The 16,193-nt window shown below is 45.0% G+C and overlaps 1 protein-coding gene across 7 annotated transcripts in view; it reads left to right on the top strand.

Moving 5' to 3' along the window:
- The first annotated feature begins 6,207 nt into the window (after window positions 1–6,207).
- The window catches only part of FOXN3 (forkhead box N3), a 400,355-nt gene continuing 390,369 nt past the window's right edge, over window positions 6,208–16,193 (top strand). The window contains exon 1 of one of the 7 annotated variants that reach the window (XM_082733885.1): window positions 6,208–6,406. The gene's annotated coding sequence lies outside the window, so the exon portion shown is untranslated. Of the gene's footprint in view, window positions 6,636–16,193 lie in introns of all 7 variants that reach the window. The other 6 variants (XM_082733900.1, XM_082733890.1, XM_082733897.1 and 3 more) reach the window with 6 other exon arrangements.

Below are 16,193 nucleotides of genomic sequence, written 5' to 3'. Positions count from 1 at the left end.
CGTCATAGGGTGAAGGCTGGTGGTATTTTATTACAATGTAAAGCATGCAAAGAAGCAAGTGAAACATCTTTCTTTCACTGTAACTTAGTACCACCTGTATCTACAAAGTCAGAGAGCATTACGTGGTTCGCTCCAGTAGGGCGAAGAAGTCTGCATCTGTGTGTATATCAACGGTGGCTATGTATACAGCCTATTCTAAACTGTTTACGGTGATGGAGGAGAAAAAGATTTGTTTGGATAACTCAAAGTTTATATTAGGCTTTCATCATGTTTTTATGTCCTGCTTAGGCTAATAGTTGGGTTGTTCTCCATCTCTTGAGCCCACAAAGTGAGGTCGTGGCTGCTGGCAGTCCCGTATAGCTTGGCAACCAGAACAGGAGGCCTGCTGCCCCTGCCTTTCGTTTGAGAATTCCAGAGGACTCCAGGAGGTCTGGCGTGGGGTCAAGGGTCCACTCTAGGAACAATCCTATGGTCGCAGAGGGAGGGTCACCCTCGAAGCCGCCTTCTCCCACTCAACACCAGGACCGTCGAGTGAAATGGAAAACGCCCAAAGGAGAGCCGGGTCGCCATCCTATCTCCGTCTCTTCCAGCTGAGCAGGGAGAGGCCTGAAAAGGTTGTTGTCCCCAGCCTCCAGCAGGGGACTTCTCCATGGCCAGGATCCATGATGGACATCAAGTTTGTTCTCTTCTGGGTGTTGCATTTGTGATGGATTCCCCCTGGAGTTGTGTCTGCGCAAGGCTTCATCACACGTAATATCCCGTGTTGCCCATGGATCACTGAGGGGTCATTTGAAGCCACCAATAATGGTGTCCTTCAGGTGTGCATCGATTCTTGCCTGATCCAGCATAATAATGACCTCCTAAGTCTTTCGTCACCACCTTGTTCCCTTCTAAATCATTCTCCCTACAGGTCATACAAAATATAGTCCCCTACAAAACAGCGATGGTACATTTTATGTCAACTGGATTGGGGCATGGGGTGCCTAGAGAGTTGGTCAGATACTAGTTATGTCTGTGATGGTGTTTTGGATGAGATTAACGTTGGAGTTAGTAGACTGAATAAAGGGGATTGTGCTCCTTAATGTGGGTGAGCCTCATCTAATCAGTTGATGGCCTGGATAGGACAAATGAGCTGATTAAGAAGAGACTCCTCCTGCCCAAATGCCTTGAGCTGGGACATGAGTTATTTTCTGCCTTTGGAGTGGAACTGAAACATCGGCTCTTCCTAGATCTCGAGCCAGCCAGCTTTCTTTTTTTTTTTTTTTTTTTATTTTAGCAGGCTCCCTGCTGAGCAGAGAGCCTGATGCGGGGCTAGATCCCAGGACCCTGAGATCATGGCCTGAGCTGAAGGCAGAGGCTTTAACCCACTGAGCCACCCAGGTGCCCCAAGAGCCAGCCAGCTTTCAAGCTGAAACCTCACCATTGGCCTTCTGGGGCCTCCAATGTGCTGGCTGCAGATCTCAGGACTTGGCAGCCTCCATAATCCTGTGATCCTATACCTTATAATAAATCTCTTTCTCTATATATTATATCCTACTAGCTCTGTTTGTCTGGAGAATCCCGACCTATACAAATACCTTCCTATTTACTAACTTCATTCATCCATTCATTTAAAAAAATTTATTGAGCACCTACTCTTGACTGGACACCATTTCATGTTCTTGAAAATTAGCACTTGAACACAACAAGGAATTCTGGACCATGGAATTTTTCTTCGTGTGTGGAGGGAGACAGATAATGAATAATAGGAATAAGAGGATTAGGAACGTGTTGGAAGGTGGTCAGTGTAAGGGGCAGAAGAAAAAGCAGACAGGATGTGGAGGACCAAGACGCATCAAAACAGGGACATTTGAACAAAGGCTTATGGGAAATAAAGCAACTTGTCATGTGGACATTATGATAAAGTTCATAGTGGAGGACACTCACTACATCTCCAGTAGGATCTGCGGTAGCTTCCTCCTTAGAAACCTTTGTTTTAGCCACACATATCCCAGGCAGCCCTCTGACCTACCTACCTTGACCTTTGCCCAGGCCTACAAAGTCTCCTTCTTCTCCCTACTCACATACCTCTTAACCCCTTCTTGTCTGGGAAGATCCATTTCATGGCTTCTACCAAGGATACCTATCCCAGTGATTTCTTGACTCTTTCTTGGTGTCCCCCAGACTTGGATTTGAGCTGCAGTTGTCCTCCTAGGTATCATGCAACTTGGGGCAAGTTTGTCCGTCTCTAAAATGAGAATAAAACCATTCCCTGCTTAGAAGGTTAAGAGACTAGAAATGAGAAAAAAAGCACCTAGCAGGACTCCGTGACTCTTCGCAGCTGTAGTTATTGTTCCCATGTCCCTCCTCCCCCGTTTTTCTTCTCCCTGTGCCCCCAGACACCCCAGGGCTGGTCTCGTTCAAGAACGATGTCCAACCAGCCTGCCTTCCCAGCCCCGCTCCACACCCTGGCCGGATGTCCTGGTTCTCGCTCACGGCTCCCACTTTCCTTTCATCAACCTCACCCCAGACTACATTCTCGCTTAAGACTCAGGTGTTCCTCTGGCTTCCCAGAGCCTCTCATCCCTTGGTGGGTGGGGTATTTCTTGATGTTTGGACTATTCAGCTCTGTGCTTTAGCTCCCTGTAAGCAAGCCCCAGACCTGCTGGACCAGACGTATGGCTCCTCTTGGGAAGGGAGGCAATGGAGTTTCTGTAGTGGGGGAACAAAGCCACTTCTGTGTTGACCACAGTAGGATGTGTGAAGACCTTATTTTTTATAACTGTTTTAAATGTGCAAATTGAGAGAACAGTACAGGGAGCTCCCACATCCCTCATCCCCAGTTTACCTTGTTATTAGCATCTTACATATTAGTGTGTTTTTAAAATTTTTATTTTATTTATTATTTATTTTTTTAGAGAGAGGGAGAGAGAGAGAGCATGCATGCAGGTGGGGGGTGGGGTGTAGGTGTGGTATGAGGGAGAGATAGAATCCCAAACAGGCTCCATGCTCAGAGTGGAGCCCGACACGGGGCTCGATCTCACGATTTTGAGATCATGACCTGAGCCAAAATCAAGAGGTAGATGCTTAACTGACTGAGCCACCTAAGCATCCCCTTACATGTTAATGTGCGGTACATGTGTTACATTAATGCACCAACACTGATAAATTATCGCCATCTAAAGTTCATACTTCATGCAGATTTCTTTAGTTTGTTTGGCCCGAGGAACCACCCAGCAAACCACAATACACTTAAGATTTTGTTTTTTGGTTCCAGGCTCCAGGGATGGAGCCCTGCTTCTTGTTCTCCCTCTGCTCCTCCCCACCTTGTGCTCTCTCTTTATCTCTCTCTCATTCTCTCTCAAATAAAGAAAATCTTAAAAAAAAAAGATTTCTAGGGGCCTTCGGGTGGCTCAGAGGGCGTTGTGGACTCAGCCTGCAGATCTTCTGCTAGCAGCACGGAGCAGAGGGCGCCACTGAGAACTGGCTTTAAACACAACGTGGCTGGTGATGGGGACAGTTGGCCTTGGAACCCATAGTGCCCGTGACACTAGCACCACGGTCGTGCACCCGTTTGCCTGAGCTTGGGCTCCGTACGAGGAGGGCTTTGAGGGTATTGTTTGTTTTGTATACCCACAGCCTAGAACAGTACCTTGATCATCTTAGGTTTTCCATACTTGAGGTATACACACTTGAATGAATGAATGAATGAATGAATGCATGACAGTTTCTTTGGACCAGCTCCTCTTCTGGTATGCTCCAGCTTTGAGGACTCGCTCCCCACCAGCATGTCTTTCCAGCTTCTCATAAGCTCCTATTGCTGTGAGATTACTCTGAGCCTCCCAAGTGCAGCCTTTGGAGGCCATGCACTGTGTGACTACAGCCTAATTACACCAGTTTTCAACAAAGGGATCCAATTCATTCATCAAGGAAGTAAGTAGGCAAGTTTTACATTCATCCTGCTGAGTTGTTGCTCAGGAAGGTCATCGTATCTTCCCACGATGCCACCATGCCCAGCCTCTTCCTCGTGAGCTGCCCAAGGAAAGGAATGAATAATTTTTAAGAATAAAATGTCTCTGTCTTTTCAGCTAAATGTCACCCAGCACTCACCTGCTGGTATTCAAGTGGGTGGGACACATCATCAGAGAAGTTGCATTTCCTTGCAGCGGAGGGGAGGAGGCAGTGGACTGCCACAAACGGAACTGACTGTTGCTTTCCCATGGGTGCAGGAGGGCAGGGGAGTCACACCCGGCTGTCACCAGGTCTGGACCAGGACGCCCTAGAGCTTACTAATAGGACACTGGTCTCTGAGACACCTGAGGTTCTAGGATTTTTCAAGGACTATTGGTGCCAAGACTGCACGTAGAAAACCAAGTTCCACTTGCGAGAGCCTCGTGTCTCCATGTGCCCAGCAGATCTGGTCTCTGATAAGAAACAAAGGTGCTTAGGGCACAGGGGCATTCCTCAGCCCCAAAGTTTTTCTGTTTTCTGCCTGCCCTGGGTAGAGTACCCTGGACAACCACAGGACAGAAATCTCACCAGCCAGCATTCTCATTTAGCAGAGACTACAGTATGCTCAACTTTCCTCAGGTTCCCATCCTGGTTAGTTGCTCTTCTAATGCAGGTAAGAAATGGTGGCTGCAGAAACCCCCTTGCGTTTTGGTTTCCAACACTTCCTTTTCCACTTGCTTGATGGGGGAATCATTGGGAGGGCAGATGGCGCACTTGAGAAAGCAGAGGTTGTTAGAAATGTTGGGGACTGAGGTTTAGATCCCCCAGCACCTCCGTATATCAGCTGTGTGTTTTTGGACAAGTTGCTTTATCCTTCCGGACTTCCACTCTCTCATTTGAAAATTGGGGATTCAAATGTCTATTTTATCACAGAGGTGTGGTAAAGATCACCTGAGATGTACGTGTGAGTACTTTGAAGATCGACAAGTGTAACGTATTACAACTAGTTTTTTTTGTGTGGACGTAAGGCAGCAGAAAAGGTGTCTTTGATGTTTAATTAATACTAAAAATCTTCCATTACATTTATTTAGCTATAATCGGGAAGGAGGTGGGCACGAGTTATTTTCAAAGGGACTTTTTCCGTTCCCGAAATAGAACTCAGAAAACACACATTTGATTTTCCTTTTGGTGTCAAACCACAGCACCATTGTTATTAGCAGTTTTACAGAATTGTGACCTTCAAACTTGGTGATATCAAAGACTGAAAGCGAGCTCCCAGTCCTGAAGCCTTTCAAACAGGGCCTGCAAACGAAAGCACTTTTATTTTGAATTATGGGCTAATAGAATTGTCCTCTTAAATGAGCACTTGCAAGTTTAAATGTTGCCTTCCAGGTGGGCTGCAGTAAATGAAAGTGCTGAGAGGTGGCTGAAAGCCCTTTTGGGGACAGTGAGGGGAATCTGTTGTAGGGGTTCATGTAACACCCTTCCTGCAGTTAAAAGAGAAACCTAGAACTTAGATTTTCCTAATTGTTCAAAAGCTGATTTGTGTATACATCTAGGACGATAATTTACTTTCAGTTTACCGAATTTGTGAATTTTCACATTTGTTTTAATTTGTAATTAAGTTTTCTCTATGAGGCACACCATATGCCACCATTAATTCATTCACATTGATTTCTTAGGAGATACAGGAGTGCATATTTTGATGCAATTTTTGAGGTCTTTTGGAAATCAAACGACTACATGTTGAGCCATATGGGCCTTTGTTATTTAAAATAGCATACGATAAAGTAACAGAAAGCAAAATGCAAGGGGGACCTGTTAGAACACAAAAAATTGGAAGACTGTGTAAAATACTGTTATAAACACACCCATTTTCAATCTTTTTTTTTTTTTTCTTTTGCCTTATATTTTTTTGAAATCTGTCTCTGTGGATCCCCACAGTCTCTTAACCATCTGTGAAGGTACCGAATCCCAAGTGCACCAGGCAAACGTGCGGAAACCAGTCACTGCCCTGTGCTTTCCACGGGGGCTGCAGATAGACACCAACATCCGCCTCCCCTCACTTGTAGCCAGCGTGTTTCTTTTAACATCTTATGCTAGGATTTGACACCGAGCGCCCGTTCCTCCGCGCACACCGTGTCCGGTTTTGAAAGGGACCGACGGGTCGTGGTGTTTCGCCGGGGACTGCCGGCGCTCCCGGTGCTGCCTGCCGGACGTGCGGGCTGCAGACCGGGCCGCGGGCGGGCGGGCGCGCGGCGCGCACTAGGACCCAGCGGGGCTCCGGGCCCGGGTGGGAGCCGCGCCGCCGACCCCGGGCGGGCGCCGGGGCTGGAGCCGGGGTTCCGGCCGCGATCGGCTGCAGCTCGGCCGGGAGACGGCGCGACCCGGCGGCGGGGCCACCGGCGAGTCCAGCGCCGCCGCAGCCCCCCAATGCGGCCGCGAGAAGCAGCGGTGGGGGGGCCGGCGATCGAAGGTAACGAAAATGGGGCTCATTTCCTGCCTCCTGAGCTTCTGCTCTGGCTCAGCATTGTCACGAGAAGCCCTCACTGTTCTGGCTGCTGCATTTTGGGGCACCCTTTGATTTTTTTAAGGTGTCCGCCCCCGTATTTCCACCTGGTTTCAGATTGATTTATAGCCTGCAGCCCGAATGGGAAAGATCCAGGGATAGCAAGTTGAATATTTTCATTAGTTTTGGCTCAAAAGTAAGTTCATTTAAAAAAAAAAAAAGTTTCTTAGGAATTTGTGAATAGCCGTTTAAAAAATGTTTCTTTTAAAATAGCAGACAAATGAATAATTTCAAAAATTGTCAAATAATGGATGTAATTCTGTTAATTACTTCCCAGGGCTTTACTTTTGTGGGCTCCCCAGGCGTTACTTTTATTTTCAAGGAACTAACGTGTTAAATGTGGAGTTTGGCTCGGGCAGAGTTTACAGCATTGCTGTCGCAACTGTTTTGCTATCAATTATAAGCAGTGTCAGATCTGTGGGCAGTTTTCAGCCTCTTTTCCAACACTGTAGCCGGTTATCCTAATATGACATCTACAGATGAGAGTTTCCTTTGAGGGCAGCGAGAATATTTCTCTTTTTTGGAGAAGCGTTGTTTTGAGGAGAAAAACCATGATTACTGGCTGGGAAGCTGAGGAGACTATTTTTCATGCTTTGTTTATACTCCTGGGATGACGTTTGGGGAAGGGAAAGGCAGGCTTTCTGGGCAGCTTTTAATTGTGGATTATTAATTGACTTAATTTATTAGTTTCAGTCGGTGGGGCTCGGGGAGCCCTCTGTCACATGATGTGCTTAAGGTGACACATTTGGTAGCAGTTGGGACACACTGCAAATGTAAAAATGTGCGTCCTGTGGACTGGTCGGCCGGGAGCTCCCATGTGGTGCTGGTGTAGGTAGGGTGCTCCTGGCTCATTGAGGAAAAAGGGAATCATTTTCCTTAGCTAAGGAAGACGTCCTGTTATATTCCTTTTGTTCCCTGTTTTTCATTGATCGCCAGCTCTGCCTTAGAGAGGGGAGAGCAGCTCCGAGTGCAGAGCCGAAGACTGCACAGATGCCTACAAACCGCTTAAACTCTCACACTGATTGGTCAGCTAGATTGAGACTTAAGGAAAACAGCCACCCCAAACCTTCTTTTAAAATCCTGCTGTAATTTTCAGATTTGTCTTCTCGTGCGCAGATTCCTGCAAGACGGCCTTTTAGTTTCGGGTGCAGTTTGCTCGCGAGAATCTTTATGTTTAATTTTTCGTTGTTGTTTCTATCTGGATAAAGTAGGCCATTTTGGTGACAAATTTCTTTGCAGACGTCAGCTACTAGCTTACATTTATAGACATATCACTTTACAATACATTCTCCATGATTTCTCCTTGGGAGCTGTACAATGCAAAGTTGTTCAAGTTAGAATAATTTTTCATAGGCGGTTTTTGACCTGAATATTTAAACAGCACCATCAGCAGACGGGCGTCTTGCTGGATCTTTACTTTGATCATTTAAGTGCCCTGTGCATTAACATGTTCCACGCACTGAATTTAAGTCTGCACCAGTGAAAGAAAAAGGCACTGAAGAGCCAACAATCACAATCAGCTTGCACACTGTGATAGGAAGTTGTGGCATCTGTTTGGGGAGAATGCATTTTGCATCCAAGAATAGGGCCATTCTTCACCGCTTAAGAACAGAAATTAATAAATATTGTGGAATTCTGTGTCTGTAAGACCAAAAAATATATAAAACCCGTGGACATCTTCATGTGAGCCTTAAAGCACTTCAGTTAAAGAAGAAGTATCTCAGAAGTTGTTAAATGTATAAACACTTTTCTGATTGGCTTAAAAATTTAGACACAGGAAGTGGATGGTATCTAATAACCGATGAGTGGAGACATGGTTGTCATGGAAACCGAGAATAGTAACCCCCCCCAACACACACATACGCTACCATAACCACCACTTAAAAAAAAAAAAAACCCTGCATGTCATCACAGATGCCTGGAGAACATGTTGGCTTCTGTACGCTTTCCCACAGCATCTGCTGAAACCCGAGACCGTGCCTGTCAAATCAAGGTCATTTTACAACAACAACCAAAAATGCAGTGTCCTGGATTTCATAACTGTATTTTATTAAAAATACGTGAGGGGGAAAACAATGTTAAAGCAAGGATGAGCGCACGTGCTTACTTAGCAGTTGGCTGCCTCTGAGTTGTGGAAGGAAGGGCGAAGAAGGTTTTTGAGCCCTTATTTGAGCCCTTAATTGTGGAATCAAACTTAATTTGTAGGTCCTGTGGTTAGGACAAAGCTCTTTTTAGGGCAGTCAAGACTGGAGTGTTGCCCATAGATGAAGAGTCACTTGGGGAAGGTGTAATGAAGAGACTGTTTGCAAGAGAGTTCAAAGTTGAACTGTAGCAATTGAATTCAAAGACTGGCATTTTGGAGCCCTGGACTAAGGCTGCGTGAGTGGGGATAAATCCAGTGACTGACTGGGGCTTTGCAAAGTACAGGGGACGGTGTTCTCAGCAGCCCAGCGGGGAGAGGAAAACTCCCACTAAACAGAGCTAAACTGTTTCAAAACTGCGGTTAGTATCTGATTAACTTAGAAAAGTTTCCCCTCCGTTTGTGGATGAGGAGCGTGCGTGTAGTTTTAAGTTTTCTAAATCAGAGTTGCGACTATTTTCAATATCTTGGTAATGGTTTCAGTGAGGAGGGGGGGAAAGGGAGAAAAGCCTGGAGACCCTCCTCCTTTTCACTTTGCTGAGTGAAAAATAACCAAGGAGGCCTTCTCCTTGATTTTTTACTTGGACAGTCAACGTGGACGCTTGTAAATATCATGGCCAATGTGTTTCTTAACGTTTCTCTAATCTGGGCAGTGGTAGTCTTTAAATTCTAAAATTCTTGATAATTCATTTAGTGATATCTTCCTTCCAGTCGTGATTCATAGCATTGTCTTGCTTTATCTTAATTGAAACTGGTCAGTTTTAAATCTTACTTAATTAACACTTTGATCTTTTTAAAAAGGAGCAAATTTTCTTTGTTTTTATGAACTGATTGCATGGGGGAAGAGAGACAGTGGAAAGAATCCTGACTGTATTTTAATGTTTATGTAATATCCTTCCCCATGCCCTAGGAGTATGGGCTTTAGAAGAAATACAGCGATACAACAATCACCTGTTGGGTTGATTCAGCATATACATTTCAGGATCCCACTGTCATATTTAACTGATTGGGATTTGGTGAAAAAGATTGTGTTTAATGACAACAACAGTTCTCTTTTAGCAAAGAATTTCCTGCAGGGAGCTTTCTTATCTATAAGTATGGTCATTGGCAGGAAGCAAGTCAGTTGCTTGTTTTTACAAACCAAAGGAAATGAATGGGATTTGTTGGTTTCTAGAATCTGCCTGCCTTCTCCATTGTCTGTCAAATAGTTTGCTCAGAATTTCTAAAGCTACTCCAAATCTTTGGCATTTCTGTTTATTTATTTTTGACTCTGGGATTAGAAAAATTGGTCATTATTCTACTGTGTACAACTTATTTTACCAATACAAATGAACAACAATATTCAATAAGATTCTAATTCGTTTTCAGTTGTCAGATACACACATACTCACTGAAGCTGGCATTTTTGGATAGCTATGCCAAATTTCTAATAATCCCGAATACCAACTAAATGCCAGTTTCCTGGAGAGGTAAAGGGAGAGAGGTCGCTTCCTTCTTTTCTTTGCTTATCAGAAGAAAATTCAAAAAGACTGAATGTCAGGTCTATGCCTACTCTGCTGATGGTGAAAGATTGGTGTAGGGGGAGAGTCAGAAATGGGTGTGTGTGTGTGCTAAATCCAGGGTACAATCCATGTGAGAAAAACAGATCTTAACGTTGAAGAGATTTTTTGGTGCAAAACTCGATTACTTTTTGGATATTGTAAATAAACGCATTCGGTTGTTTTAATTTGTGCATGTTTCCGATTCTGGAAGAGAAACCAAGGGTGCTTTAAAGGAAAATAGGTACGGAAACCTACATTTGACGGAAACAGCCCTGGGAGGATGCGTAAGAGTGTCGGAGGGAGGGAATGGTTCGTTGCAATGGTTTTCACACATTTTTGAAGACATCATTTTTGTTTTATATTTAGCACCGAATGGAATCTTATGCAAGACCCTAATACATGAGCTGAATAGGAACAGAGCTGCTTGGGAGGAACCAAGAGCCGGGAGCCCAGAGCCTGATGTCTTCCCCTGGGCTGTGCCTGGGGCTCACCCTAGAACCCTACTACCTCTGTGAAACAGTTTGAAAATCACTGCTTTTAAAGTGTCCAAAATATTCTCCAAAGAAGGCCCAAGGGAATGGCTTGCAGAGCCGTGGAACCTCTTAGCTGGCAAGGAGAACTTTTGCCTTGACAATTTAAGAGGCGCTTGTGTTCAGAGTGAGTAGGAAAAAGGCACGTACTACAAGGTACTTCAATAAGCCAGCCTGTGTCTAGCAAATGATTCGGCTGGCCATAAATATGGCAAAGCCCCCTGGACCAGTCTCTGATAAGGGAAGGGAAAGGATGTCTTTAAGGGTTATTTACAAACCAGGACCCCATTTCCCTGTCAGTTACGGCAACATCGCACAGAGGTATTTGAGAGACCTTGGCTATGATTATTCCAGAATATGTGGGTTTATTCTTTTGTCACCTCGGGATCTGTTATATCACTGGTATTCTATTTGTCACTGAAAATTATTTCATATTAAGTGTCGCTCATGAAATGAAGGTTTGCCAAGCTATATCATCCGCTTGGCAGACTCCGTCGTGTTTTGAGTGTTGAGTGGAATGATAACACACAGATGATATTTGAATATCATCAAATATATTTGCGTTATCTCCTTTCTTGTACAATTGACTGAGATGACAACGTTGGGGTTGGGCTCAGTTCTCCTCGCTTACATCCCAGAACTATGCATATGAAGATTGCTAGGGGTGGTGGACAGAGAAAGCCCCCTTCAGTTCCACTCTGGATTTTCATGACCCCTTGATACACATGCACATGGTTATGGAAGTGAGGAGAAATCAGGGCACCCTTCAGGCAGACGGTAGTGCATCCTGCTTCTTGTGGCCACCACCATCCTCCCTGCATCATCTCCTGGGGGATGCGCAGTGTGGGTGTTTGTAGAAGTAGAAAGGACAGACTCCTCCTCTCTAGGTTCCCATTACTGCCGCCAGGCTGTTCCTGTTACCTGCATGGCGTTGGAAATGGCAATTAGAATAATCGGTGTTGGGCGCCTGGGTGGCTCAGTGGGTTAAGCCGCTGCCTTCAGCTCAGGTCATGATCTCAGAGTCCTGGGATTGAGTCCCGCATCGGGCTCTCTGCTCAGCGGAGAGCCTGCTTCCCTCTCTCTCTCTCTGCCTGCCTCTCCATCTACTTGCGATTTCTCTCTGTCAAATAAATAAATAAAATCTTTAAAAAAAAAAAAAAAGAATAATTGGTGTTCTTTTTTTTTTTAGAATAATCGGTGTTCTGATGAGAGAAGTTGCAGGTTTCCCAGCAACTTGGGCCAGAGTTCTTTCTTTATCTTTCTTTGTTTCTTTCTTTCTTTTTTTTTTTTTTAAGTAGGCTCCACAGTCATGCTAGGATTTGAACTCACGCCCCTGAGAGCAAGCGTCCCAGGCTCTACCCACTGAACCAGCCAGGCACACCAGGGAACCTTTTTTTTTTTTTTTTTTAAAGAAAATATTTCTGCTACAAAGATGAAACTAGTACAAGCGCAAAATAGTTGGCTGTGGTAGTGGATGGAGAGAAAATGATTGTGGGTAACTTTTATTTGTTGAATTGTGTGGAAGAAAGCTTTTCATGCGTAGGCTGTTTAAAGCTATCTTATTCCTCCTCCCACTGCATTTCAAAGAAGAGTGAGTGTGTACGCAGAAAACCAGTGGAACTGTCCCAAGGCATATTCATGAAAATAGACCAGTGATTTCTCTTGAGTGAGCATTTAAACTTTCATGTTCTTGGGGATTTCTGGTTTTGAGATCAAGGATGCGGTCCAGTTACTGGGACCTGGCAGAAATGCTAACGTAGGACATCAGAGGTTACGCGGAGTGTGGGCTAGGTACCTTTCTTAGGATTTGGATCATAGCAAGTTCTCCTTGAAGAGGGGATGTTAGTATATTATAGAAGGTTAGATTTCAGATAATCTCAGGTATCTCTTCACACCCTGACATTTTCTGATTTGGCAAACAACATTTTCGGAGCCTTTAAAACAATCGCTGTTTAATGACGAGTCAATACAGATCTCTAAATTAAGGTAGTCATTTTGTTTTGTGGGACTCGATTTAGCATTTATAGTGGTCTCTTGAAAAAGAAATAACTTGCTCTTGGGTAAATTTGGCTGTATTGGGTAATAGAAAAAATAAAATCACACTAATAAGGAGGTGTCCTTTAAAAGGTACCTCCCCAGGGCGCCTGGGTGGCTCAGTGGGGTGGGTGTCTGACTTCTGCACAGGTCTTCATCTCAATGTCCTGGGATGGAGCCCTGCCCCTTTTTTTCTCTCTCTGCCCCTCCCCCACTCATGCACAGGCTCCCTGTGTGCTCTCTTCTCTCTCCCTTTCTCAAATAAATAAATGATTTTAAGTTGCCTCCCCTATATGATTTTAATTGATTCTTGTAATAACCTAGTATTCATATACCACTACCACTGTTACTACTAAGTAATGATAAGTATGCATTAATGTCCCATTTTACAGATGAAGAAACTGAGCCCTGTGTTCCTAGGGTCACATACTCATTGGTAGCCGGCCAGTTCTCCTGACTCCCAAATTCCAGGCGTTTTTTTCCACCCCAGTGGCTACCTCTGAACTGTTCCCCTGTTTCTGTTCCAGGGTTGATGACTTCCCCTTCCATGCTCAAAATGGAATCTCCTCCTGGGAGGAGGGTAGGAGTAGGGGATATTTGATGGAACTTTGGCAAGAAATGGGGTTTTGCTTCTTGACATTCTGTGTTCCCACATCTGACCAGTAGGGATGCAAGGAACTTTTTAGTTCCCTTGTCAGAGACTATCTTTCTTAATTCCTCTTCATCTTTTGAATTTTCCTTCATCTATCTCGGAGCGCATTCACCTACTTGGTAAAAGAAAGGGATATGACTTTCCTGAGTTACCCCTATATTACACTGAATCTTTCCATTGTGACCTTTGCAGAAATGGATTTCCTATTCAATGTTCACTTTTTTTTTTTTTAAGATTTTTATTTATTTATTTGACAGAGATCACAAGCAGGCAGAGAGGCAGGCAGAAAGAAAGGAAGGGAAGCAGGCTCCCCGCTGAGCGGAGAGTCCGATGTGGGACTCGATCCCAGGACCCCGAGATCATGACCTGAGCTGAAGGCAGAGGCTTAACCCACTGAGCCACCCAGGCGCCCCAATGTTCACTTTTGTAATTCACAGGGCTGCCCAACAGACTCAGAGGTACAAATACAATGACATCTCCTTTATTTTTGGAATAAAAAACGGGGCTTAACTTGTCCCATTAGTGGGCCGTCTGGTATCTCCTTCTGGGGACTCTGCTACCCCCAAGTCATACAAACCCCGCATGGGTTGATACAGACTGAGTGGAATGGAATCACTTTGACTTCCTCACCTAAGCCCAGAGCTCTGCTCCTTGCAGGCTGGCCGAACAGTCTCCAGCCACAGAAAGTTCATGGGCACTTGTTCGAGCAGGTGGCAGCCGTGGAAGGTTGGGCTGGCGGGCACTAGGACGTCAGGCCCAAAAGGGAAGTGGCCAGAGCATCAGCAGCTCCTGCGACCACTCTACTCTCTAGATCTTTCCACAGGGTCAGAAATGTAGACGTTTTAGGAGAAGAATCATTTTTAATAATCCTCTGAACTTGAAAATGAATGAAGACTCTGGGAGAGTGGTTTTTAGTCCAAACAAATGGGAACAAGAGAAGGCAAGCCAGTTCGGAGTCTCAGCATTCAGGCAGAAATGTTCAACCAGGGCATTCGTTTTGTTGTTGTTTTTCTCCCTTGCCACCATTATCCTGTTTCCCAGGGTGGAAAACTTGGACACCTCCTTGTTTTCCATCCCTGTAGCTCATTTATCACCAGAGCTGCTTGCTGCTTTCCTGGAAATCTACCTTTTATTCATCTCCTTGTCCTGAGGGCCAGTGCCTAACACCAGGGAGACTGCGGGTCACCTCGAAGGGGCTCTGTCCCCCTCCTGGTCCCTTTCCTCCCTCTGTAGTCCTTAAGACTTGTCTCCCCCCAAAACACTCTGGAAGGACCTCTCCCACCGAGAGCTGTGTGTGACCTTGACCTAAGACCCAGTGATATGCAAAGAAGACTCAGTAACGTGGAAATCCTGAATGGATTATTGTGAAGGTTAATCATAGAATCCCTGAGAAGCGCTTGGCCCAGAGCCTGGCACGTAGCTGCAACTTACGCTAGCGATTTGTATTTTGTTGTTATTGTGGTGTTATGTCCCTCAGCTCCTGAGAACCTATGGTGACTTGCTGTGGCTCACCTTACCCAGCTTGTCTTCCTCTGTCCGGCAAGAGCTTCTATGACCTGGCCTTACCCATTAGGGCTCAGGGAATGTTCTAGAACTGGTCTCCAGACTTGCCCTGACCCTTCCAGCTCCACTGCCTTTGTTTACATCGTTCCTAGTCCCTGTGATCCCCTGACCACAGCCGCCTTCTTCCTCTACTCACATGTTAGGAAGACGGCAGTTTCAACCATCCTGCAATTCCAGTGTGTAGAGAAAGTGCAATTTATTCATTTTTTTCCTACAGCAAACCTTCTTCCCTGGTGTGCACCTGCTGATGAGCAGGAAAAAGAATGATAACTTCTGATCCCATGTATTTTAAAACAGTGTGGTCAGATAATCCAAACAGTCCCTTACAGTAATTCTTCGTCTTCCTAGAAGAATAATGCCCATTTGCTCATGCTGTCCCCGATCCTTTGCCTGTGAGGGTGTGTGTGTGTGTGTGGGAAGAAGTGTCAAGCATGCTTCTTCCTTGTATTTCTTCCCGAAGATGAGCAGATTCAGGCTCCTTAGGTGGGGTGACCTCTGTTCCTGGGCACTGGGCCTCTTGCCCACTGGTGCTGCTTATTTTATACTAGCAGTTGAAGCCTGTGACTCTGACTATATGTAATCTAATCCAGCGGTTTTCAAAGACCCACAGAAAGATACAGAGACATTGTCAGAGTGCCTGGGTGGCTAATCTGTTAAGCATCCAACTCTTGGTTTGGGCTCAGGTCATGATCTCAGGGTTGTAGGATCAAGCCCCACATCAGGCTCTACACTCTATAGGGAGTCGGCTTGAGGTTCTCTCTTTCCCTGTGTTCTAACCCTCCCTCAACTCCCTCCCCCTCAAATAAATAAATCTTTTTTTTTTTAAAAAAAAGATACAGATACATTGTCAGGAGACCCTAGTAAGCACATATGGACATTGTATACATGGATGGACCATACAAAAGATAGTATTATTCTTGCTACACCCCAAACACTCTGATCTCCTCCATTCTCTTTTATTTTTTTCTTTTTTAAAAAAAATTATTTATTTATTTTTTTTAAAAAAAGATTCTATTTATTCATTTGACAGAGAGAGATCACAAATAGGCAGAGAAAGAGAGAGGGAAGCAGGCTCCCCACCGAGCAGAGAGCCCGACACAGGGCTCCATCCCAGGACCCCAAGGTCACGACCTGAGCTGAAGGCAGAGGCTCAATCCACTGAGCCACCCAGGCACCCCTCTTTTATTTTATTCTTTTATTTAATTTAAAAAAACCTCACTGTGATACTCCCTGC

Source organism: Mustela nivalis (assembly GCF_964662115.1).
Source record: "Mustela nivalis genome assembly, chromosome: 6".
Taxonomy (NCBI): Eukaryota; Metazoa; Chordata; class Mammalia; order Carnivora; family Mustelidae; genus Mustela; species Mustela nivalis.
This window is presented reverse-complemented; position numbering and strand designations above follow the sequence as displayed.